Source organism: Alligator mississippiensis, chromosome 3, assembly GCF_030867095.1.
Source record: "Alligator mississippiensis isolate rAllMis1 chromosome 3, rAllMis1, whole genome shotgun sequence".
Lineage (NCBI taxonomy): Eukaryota > Metazoa > Chordata > Crocodylia > Alligatoridae > Alligator > Alligator mississippiensis.
The window spans coordinates 73,756,164-73,764,328 of record NC_081826.1 but is presented as its reverse complement, the minus strand read 5'-3'; the positions used below and the strand labels follow the sequence as shown (position 1 = coordinate 73,764,328).

The window sequence follows — 8,165 nt, the reverse complement described above, 5'->3', positions numbered from 1 at the left end:
AGCACCTTTGAAATTGAACCTCTCCGGTGACGCTTACTAGAGATCTTAGGCTTACCTGGTAGCTAGACAGTCAACCGGCCTAGAGCACAAGGGCCTCCTGTGGCATTGGCTGGGATATATGAATAGGCAGTCTTCCCACAAAGGAGGAACCGCCCCCGGGGTAATATAACATGAACGTAGTTGTAAGATACATTAGTCATGTCTGAGCAATTGAAAATTTTTGTTTTTTCTGTGGTAATGGTTCCCCACATGGAGTTGTTAGTGTAATTGATTGGACCTCCTATTCCCCCAGATGTGAACCAAGTCTGATTCCGGAGTGCTTCCATTGGAGTGGGCACCCCTATAAGGCATGACGTGAAAATATCATTAACCGATATTTCACCTGCCAAACAAAGATGAGTGACATTTAATACGTCCTTTGCCAAATGAACCCACACATTTTGACTCTTATCGAACTTTTGATGCACCAACCCCTTAGACTCTAGAAACATTATACCTACGCAAAGAACTATTTTTCACATGGTTGACATTTAAACAGAAATTTGAGTCCTTTTACTGGCTCTGCTGTCCAACGGTGTCCGTTTGTGTCGGCTTCCGGTGCGACACTCTCAGCAACTTCTCCTGCAGGTGGTACTTCTGGTGCGGCCTTCACCCAAATGTAGTGTATTCACGGTTTTACCCCCTGAACCTTCACTGTAGCGTGAGTAGTAAGAATCACAGGATACGGTCCCTTCCACCTGGGCTGAAGCAGCTCATCTTTCCACGTCCGGACCAGTACCTTGTCTCCGATCTGGAACTTGTGGACTGGTGTATCTAGAGGGAGTGGAAGTCATTCCTGGACATACCTGTGGAGAGAAGACAATACAGCAGACAAAGAATACAAATAATCTTTTACCCAACCTTCCCCTTTTACATGTATTTGATTCCCCTGCGTCACCACTGGATTCTTAGGATATGGCTTGCCATACATTAATTCAAATGGACTAACTCCCAATTTAGCTCTAGGGGCTATGTGCACTCTAAGCAAGGCAAGAGGCAGAGCTTTGGGCCATTTCACTGAGTCTCCTGGCAAAGTTTAGCCAGCTGTCTTTTTAGAGTCTGATTCATTCGTTCCACCTGTCCACTTGACTGCGGTCTCCATGCTGTGTGAAGGTCCCATTGAATCCCCAGAGCCCGGGAAACTGCCTGGGTCACTTCTGACACAAAGTGTGGCCCTCGATTCAAGGCTAATCCCTCTGGGATTCCGAATCGTGGAATCATTTCTTTTAGCATCACCCGGACCACTTCTTTTGCTTGGTTGGTTCGGCACGGGAAGGCCTTAGTCCATCCAGTCAGAGTGTCCACAAGCACTAGCAGGTGCTTGTCAGTGAGCAATATACATCAACCCTCATCAAGACAGAATCCGAGGCTGAGGAAGTAGAAGGATTGTGGTTTAGGCTACATGGGGGGCAAGGAGAAAGGGATTTGGTGGTAGGGGTCTGTTACAGACCCCCACACCAAGGGGAAGAAATAGATGCGGGGCTCCTGAGGCAACTCTCGGAGACCATAAAAGCTAAAGAGGCGGTAGTCATGGGGGACCTAAACTACCCGGACATCTGCTGGGAGACGCAGACAGCAAGGTCCCATCGCTCACGCAGGTTTCTAACTTGTGTACAGGACCTCCACCTGACACAGGAGGTGTATGGTCCCACTAGGGGGAATGCCATACTGGATCTGGTATTGGCAACGGGAGATGACATGATAGGGGACCTCCAAATCGGTAGCTATCTGGGAGACAATGATCACCTTATGATAGAATTCAACATAAGACGGCGAGTGGGTAAGGTAACTAGTAGGGTGAAAGTGCTAGACTTTAGGAAAGCTGATCTCATTGCACTCAGGCGATTAGTCAAGGAAGCACTGCAGAGTAGGAGTTTTGATGGGATGGGAGCCCAAGAAGGGTGGCTGTGCCTAAAGGAAACGATCCTTTGGGCACAAAGCAAGACGATCCCCGAGCGAGGCAAAAGAGGGAAAGGGGCCAGGAGGCTTCCATGGCTGACTAGAGAGATCCAGGGCAGCCTAAGGGCCAAAAGGGGAGCACATAAAAAGTGGAAACAGGGTGAGATCACTAAAGATGAATATACCTCCTCTGCTCGTGCTTGTAGGGAGGCAGTTAGGCGGGCCAAAGCTAACATGGAGCTGAGGATGGCAACCCAAGTAAAGGACAACAAGAAATTGTTTTTTAGACACATAGGGAGTAAAAGGAAGGCCCAGGGAGGAATAGGACCCCTGCTAAATGGGCAGAAGCAATTGGTGACAGATAGAGGGGACAAGGCTGAACTCCTCAACGAGTTCTTTGCCTCAGTGTTCCTAAGCGAGGGGCACGACAAGTCTCTCACTGGGGTTGTAGAGAGGCAGCAGCAAGGCGCCAGACTTCCATATGTAGATCCTGAGGTGGTGCAGAGTCATTTGGAAGAACTGGATGCCTTTAAGTCGGCAGGCCCGGATGGGCTCCATCCCAGGGTGCTGAAGGCACTGGCCGACGTCATTGCAGAGCCACTGGCGGGAATATTTGAATGCTCGTGGCGCACAGGCCAAGTCCCGGAGGACTGGAAAAGGGCTAACGTGGTCCCCATTTTCAAAAAGGGGAGGAAGGAGGACCCGGGCAACTATAGGCCAGTCAGTCTCACCTCCATCCTTGGTAAAGTATTTGAAAAAATTATCAAGGCTCACATTTGTGAGAGCCCGGCAGGACAAATTATGCTGAGGGGAAACCAGCATGGGTTTGTGGCGGGCAGATCGTGCCTGACCAACCTAGTCTCTTTCTATGACCAGGTTACGAAACGCCTGGACACAGGAGGAGGGGTGGATGTCGTATACCTGGACTTCAGGAAGGCCTTCGATACGGTATCCCACCCCATACTGGTGAACAAATTAAGAGGCTGTGATGTGGATGACTGCACAGTCCGGTGGGTGGCAAATTGGCTAGAGGGTCACACCCAAAGAGTCGTGGTAGATGGGTCGGTCTCGACCTGGAAGGGTGTGGGCAGTGGGGTCCCGCAGGGTTCGGTCCTTGGACCGATACTCTTTAATGTCTTCATCAGCGACTTGGACGTGGGAGTGAAATGTACTCTGTCCAAGTTTGCAGATGACACAAAGCTATGGGGAGAAGTGGACACGCCGGAGGGCAGGGAACAGCTGCAGGCAGACCTGGATAGGCTGGACAAGTGGGCAGAAAACAACAGGATGCAGTTCAACAAGGAGAAATGCAAAGTGCTGCACCTAGGGAGGAAAAATGTCCAGCACACCTACAGCCTAGGGAATGACCTGCTGGGTGGCACGGAGGTGGAAAGGGATCTTGGAGTCCTAGTGGACTCCAAGTTGAACATGAGCTGGCAGTGTGACGAAGCCATCAGAAAAGCCAATGGCACTTTATCGTGCATCAGCAGATGCATGACAAATAGGTCCAGGGAGGTGATACTTCCCCTCTATAGGGCGTTGGTCAGACCGCAGTTGGAGTACTGCGTGCAATTCTGGGCGCCACACTTCAAGAAGGATGCGGATAACCTGGAGAGGGTACAGCGAAGGGCAACTCGTATGGTCAAGGGCCTGCAGACCAAGCCCTACGAGGAGAGACTAGAGAAACTGGACCTTTTCAGCCTCCGCAAGAGAAGGTTGAGAGGCGACCTTGTGGCTGCCTATAAGTTCATCACGGGGGCACAGAAGGGAATTGGTGAGGATTTATTCACCAAGGCGCCCCCAGGGGTTACAAGAAACAATGGCCACAAGCTAGCAGAGAGCAGATTTAGACTGGACATTAGGAAGAACTTCTTCACAGTTCGAGTGGCCAAGGTCTGGAACGGGCTCCCAAGGGAGGTGGTGCTCTCCCCTACCCTGGGGGTCTTCAAGAGGAGGTTAGACGAGTATCTAGCTGGGGTCATTTAGACCCAGCACTCTTTCCTTCCTATGCAGGGGGTTGGACTCGAACTGTTGAGGTCCCTTCCGACCCTAACATCTATGAATCTATGAATCAGGTATTTGTAGTGTCCCTTCCTGGGAACTTCAGAGAAATCTATCTGTCAATATTCTCCTGCTAATAGTCCTTGCCTTCCTGCTCCTGGCGGAGGTTTGGGGGAAATCTTAGGATTGTTGGCACAACAGACAGGGCATCTACACACTATCTGTTCTGCTGTTTTTCTCATCTTAGGTCCCACTACAATTCTTTGGAGACCTTGGGTCATGGCGTCAGCTCCCAATTGGGTGCTCTGGTGGTACTCTTGGAGCACTTTGCTAAGAATCAGTTTTGGCATCAGGACTTGTCCCTCAGGCAAAACCCACCATCCATCTTGTTGTTCTTTGCTTCCCAGTTTCTCTGCGAGTTGGTTCTCTTTTTCAGTATATTTGGGAGGTTCCTCAGGTAACATTACCTAAGGCATCAATGTCAACATTTGAGTCTCTTGAACTTGTCCTCTAGCTGCCTTTTTCGCCGCAGCATCTGCTCGTCGATTTCCTTTAATAACGTCAGCATTTCCCTTTTGATGGGCCTTACAGTGCACCACAGCTACCTCCAGTGGATCCATCACGGCTTCAAGTAATTTCAGGATCTCTGTTCCATGCTTTACTGGGCTTTTACTTGCCGTTAAGAGTCCTCTCTCTTTCCATATAGCTCCGTGGGCGTGTAAGACTCCAAAGGCGTACTTCGAATCCGTGTATATAGTGGCTCTCTTTCCTTTTGCCAAATGGAGAGCTCGGGTCAGCGCAATAAGCTCAGCTCTCTGTGCAGAGGTATTTGGAGGCAAGGCGTTTGCTTCCACGGTATCCCATGATGTAACCACGGCGTATCCCGCCTTTCGGGTTCCATTGTCCATGAAGCTGCTTCCATCTGTGTAGAATTCAAGGTCTGCATTAGGTAGTGGGGCATCTTTAAGATCTGGCCGGCTAGCATACACACTCTCAATAGTTGCAATGCAATCATGCTGTAATCCTTCGTTTTTGCTGCAATTAACAAATCATCCACATACTATAACAGGGTTCCTGATGTCCCTTTGTCCCACTTCTGAAGGTTGGTACTTAAGGCAGTGGTGAAAATAGTGGGACTGTTCTTAAAACCCTGAGGCAAAACTGTCCAGCACAATTGGGTTTTTCTCCTAGTATTCGGGTCTTCCCACTCGAATGCAAAAATCTCTTGGCTGTCTCTTTCAAGTGGGATGCAAAAGAAAGCATCTTTCAGATCCAGGACTGTAAACCACTGTTCCTCTGCAGACAAAGTAGTCAGCAAAGTATAAGGATCCTTCACCACCAGATGAAGGGTCACCGTGACCTTGTTCACGGCTCTGAGGTCCTGCACGAAACGATACTCATTACTGTGGGGTTTCTTTACAGGCAAAATGAGGGAATTGAAAGATGATTGACACTCCCGAAGTAAACCATATTTAAGGAATCTCTTTATCAATGGTTCCAGGCCTCTCCAAGCTTCTATTTTCAATCGATACTGTGGCACCCTGGGCGGAGTAATTCCCGGCTTTAAATCAATGCTTACAGGGGTGGCCAGTTTGGCTTTTCCTGGCTTCTCTCCTGCCCATACCCATGGTACTACAGCGTCTTCTACTTCTGGGGGAATTCTCCCTTCCTCCCCCTCCTGCAATAGGAGACACACCTGAGCTTTCCAGGCTTCCTCAGTTGGTATCTTCATAGTAATTTTCCCCTCTGAAAAGGTCAATTGGGCCTGCAATTTGCACAGCAAATCCCCCCCAAACAAAGGTATGGGGCACTCAGGCATATACAGGAACTGATGAGACACTTTCTTTCCTCCCAATTTGCATTCCATGGGTGGCACAAAAGGACGATACGTCCGCCGGCTGGTGGCTCCAATTATGGGGATCTTGGTTTTTGATAAGGGTCCTTTAAAATTGGTTACAACTGAATGCATGGCTCCACTATCTACTAGAAAGTCAATAAGTTCTCCCCCTACTTGCATTTTAACCAGGGGCTCATCCGGGGAGACAGAGATTACTTCAGTGTTAGCCCCCGGTCCCCGTCACTCCTGGTCAGAACCATCCAACATCAACAATCTTTCTTCCTCCTCTCGTCTCTTCTTCTCCCTTTTGGGGCACTCATTTTTTCAATGCCCTTCCTGCTTGCAAATAGCACACTGATTAGGTCCCAACCTGGGACCCTGGCCGTAGCCTCCCGGAGCATAGCCCACGCCTCCTCTATGCCCTCTACTTCCCCTGCCTCGTCCCCGACTCCTCTGATCTACCATTGCCACTGCCAACAACGATGCTTGTAACGATGCCTGTGCCTTTATTCTCTTATCTTCCCTTTTCTCCTTAACCTGATCTCTGTTGGAGTATACTTTATAAGCAATCTCAATCATTTGGCTGATGCTCATTCCAGCTGCTCCTTCAGTCTTCTGTAGTTTTTTCTAATATCTCGGGCTGACTTTCCTATAAACAGTGTGTTAAACATCTTGGCATTTTCTGGCAGCTCCGGATCTAAATCCGTCCACTGTCTGGCTGCCTCACATAACCTCTTATAAAAACTGGATGGATCCTCCTCCGGACCCTAATGCACTTCGTACAACTTAGACAAATTTTTCTGCTTGGGGATAGCCTCCCGGAGAGCAGCCAGCACAAACTCCTGATACAGCTCTAACTCCCTCAGGCCCCCGCGGGTGTTGGGATCCCAGTCTTGATTTTTCTTAGGGCAAAGTTCATCTACCTCACCGGCTGGGTGATGCTGCTGTGCTATCGTGTGTGCTTTCTCTAAGACCAACCTTTTTTCTTCTGGAGTCAGAAGAGCGGCCAGTAAGGCCTGAATATCTATCCAGTTTGGTTGGTGGGTGAGGAAAATAGTAGAGAACAACTGTGCCATTGCCTCCGGATTCTGGTGATATTGGCCCACAGACTGTTTTCAATTTATCAAGTCTGCTGTGCAGAATGGCACATGGACAAAACCTGGTTCACCCTCAGGACCCACCGCTTGTCGTAAAGGGGCCTGAACTACTGGTTGGGCCCCTGATCGTAAGCGACTCGCCACAGGGCTAAACGCCCCATCTCCTACAGTCCCTTCTACCACCAGATTGCTACCACCCACATCCGCCGGACCCGGGGACGGCAACCCAAGGCTGTTAGGGGAGGTGTCGGACGACAGACTGGACGAGCCAGCCAGGAGTCCCTGACAAGCCGTTACAGGTGCAGTGAAAGTCCCCTGTGGTGATGCATGGCTCACAGGATGAGATGGGGGAGCTGTGGGAGCAATTAGCAACTGCACGTCTCCCTCCTCCGGCTCCTTTGGACATACTGTGGTGACCCCCTGCAAAGCCATTACCCCACTTCCCCTAAATATCCCACACAGCTTCTGCATAACCCCATCCCCATACAAAGTCATATATGCCTCTACATAAAGCATCTCATCCCACTTCCCTTGGCGCCTACAAAACAACTGTAACTGCAAGATTGTGTTATAATCCAAAGACCCATTCTCCGGCCAGGCTGCACCATCCGCAAGTTGGTACTGTGGCCAACATGTATTGCAATACCAAATCATCTGTTGTTTTGTCATAGGGTCACTTCCAAACTTTGGCCAATTTTTCAAAATGCATCCCAAGGGACTGCAGGGTGGAATCTTGGACTGGTTACTTCCCATTGTCCAACTACCGGATGGCGACCGCCGCTCAGCCTCAGAACCAAACTGATTAAAGGGAGTTCACGGGGCTGCCACCCGATCTCACTCGCCTAGGGCGTCTACACAGTCGGAACTTTCAAAGCCGTCTCTTTCCCAACCTGCCCAAAATATGGAAAGAAGTACTCACCAGTCCGTTGAAACCTCCCTTGCCCCACCTGATTAAGTTGGTCCTTCGAGCGTTGCGCCGTTGTGCCCCTCCACGACTCCGTCAGGCAACCAGGAGACGGTCAGACCTCCGACGAATAAGGTCGGTGGCGCCTGGCCCTCACGCCGTCCACAGTTGTTGCCAGAGCCGAAGAGGTGGACCAGGCAAGGCAGTCAGCTAGGGTCCCATCTGGGTCACCAGAAATTGTTGTCCCCAAACAATGGTGAGTTCGTGCCCGGTGCGCTTGTGCCAATAAACACACAGGGTTGAAGGATCCAACTTAATCTTTATTTCTGCGCAGAAAGTGGTGCTTGGCAATCATTCGCAAAGCAAGCACACACACCTCAGTGGGCGT

The 8,165-nt window shown here is 50.0% G+C and overlaps 1 long non-coding RNA gene across 1 annotated transcript; it reads right to left on the bottom strand.

Moving 5' to 3' along the window:
* Nucleotides 1-217: 217 nt before the first annotated feature.
* LOC132249319 (uncharacterized) lies at nt 218-7,947 on the bottom strand. Its single transcript, XR_009460731.1, has 2 exons — nt 7,793-7,947; nt 218-845 (listed from the first exon to the last, which is right to left on the bottom strand). It is a non-coding gene; the product is annotated as an uncharacterized LOC132249319 (long non-coding RNA).
* Nucleotides 7,948-8,165: the final 218 nt, after the last annotated feature.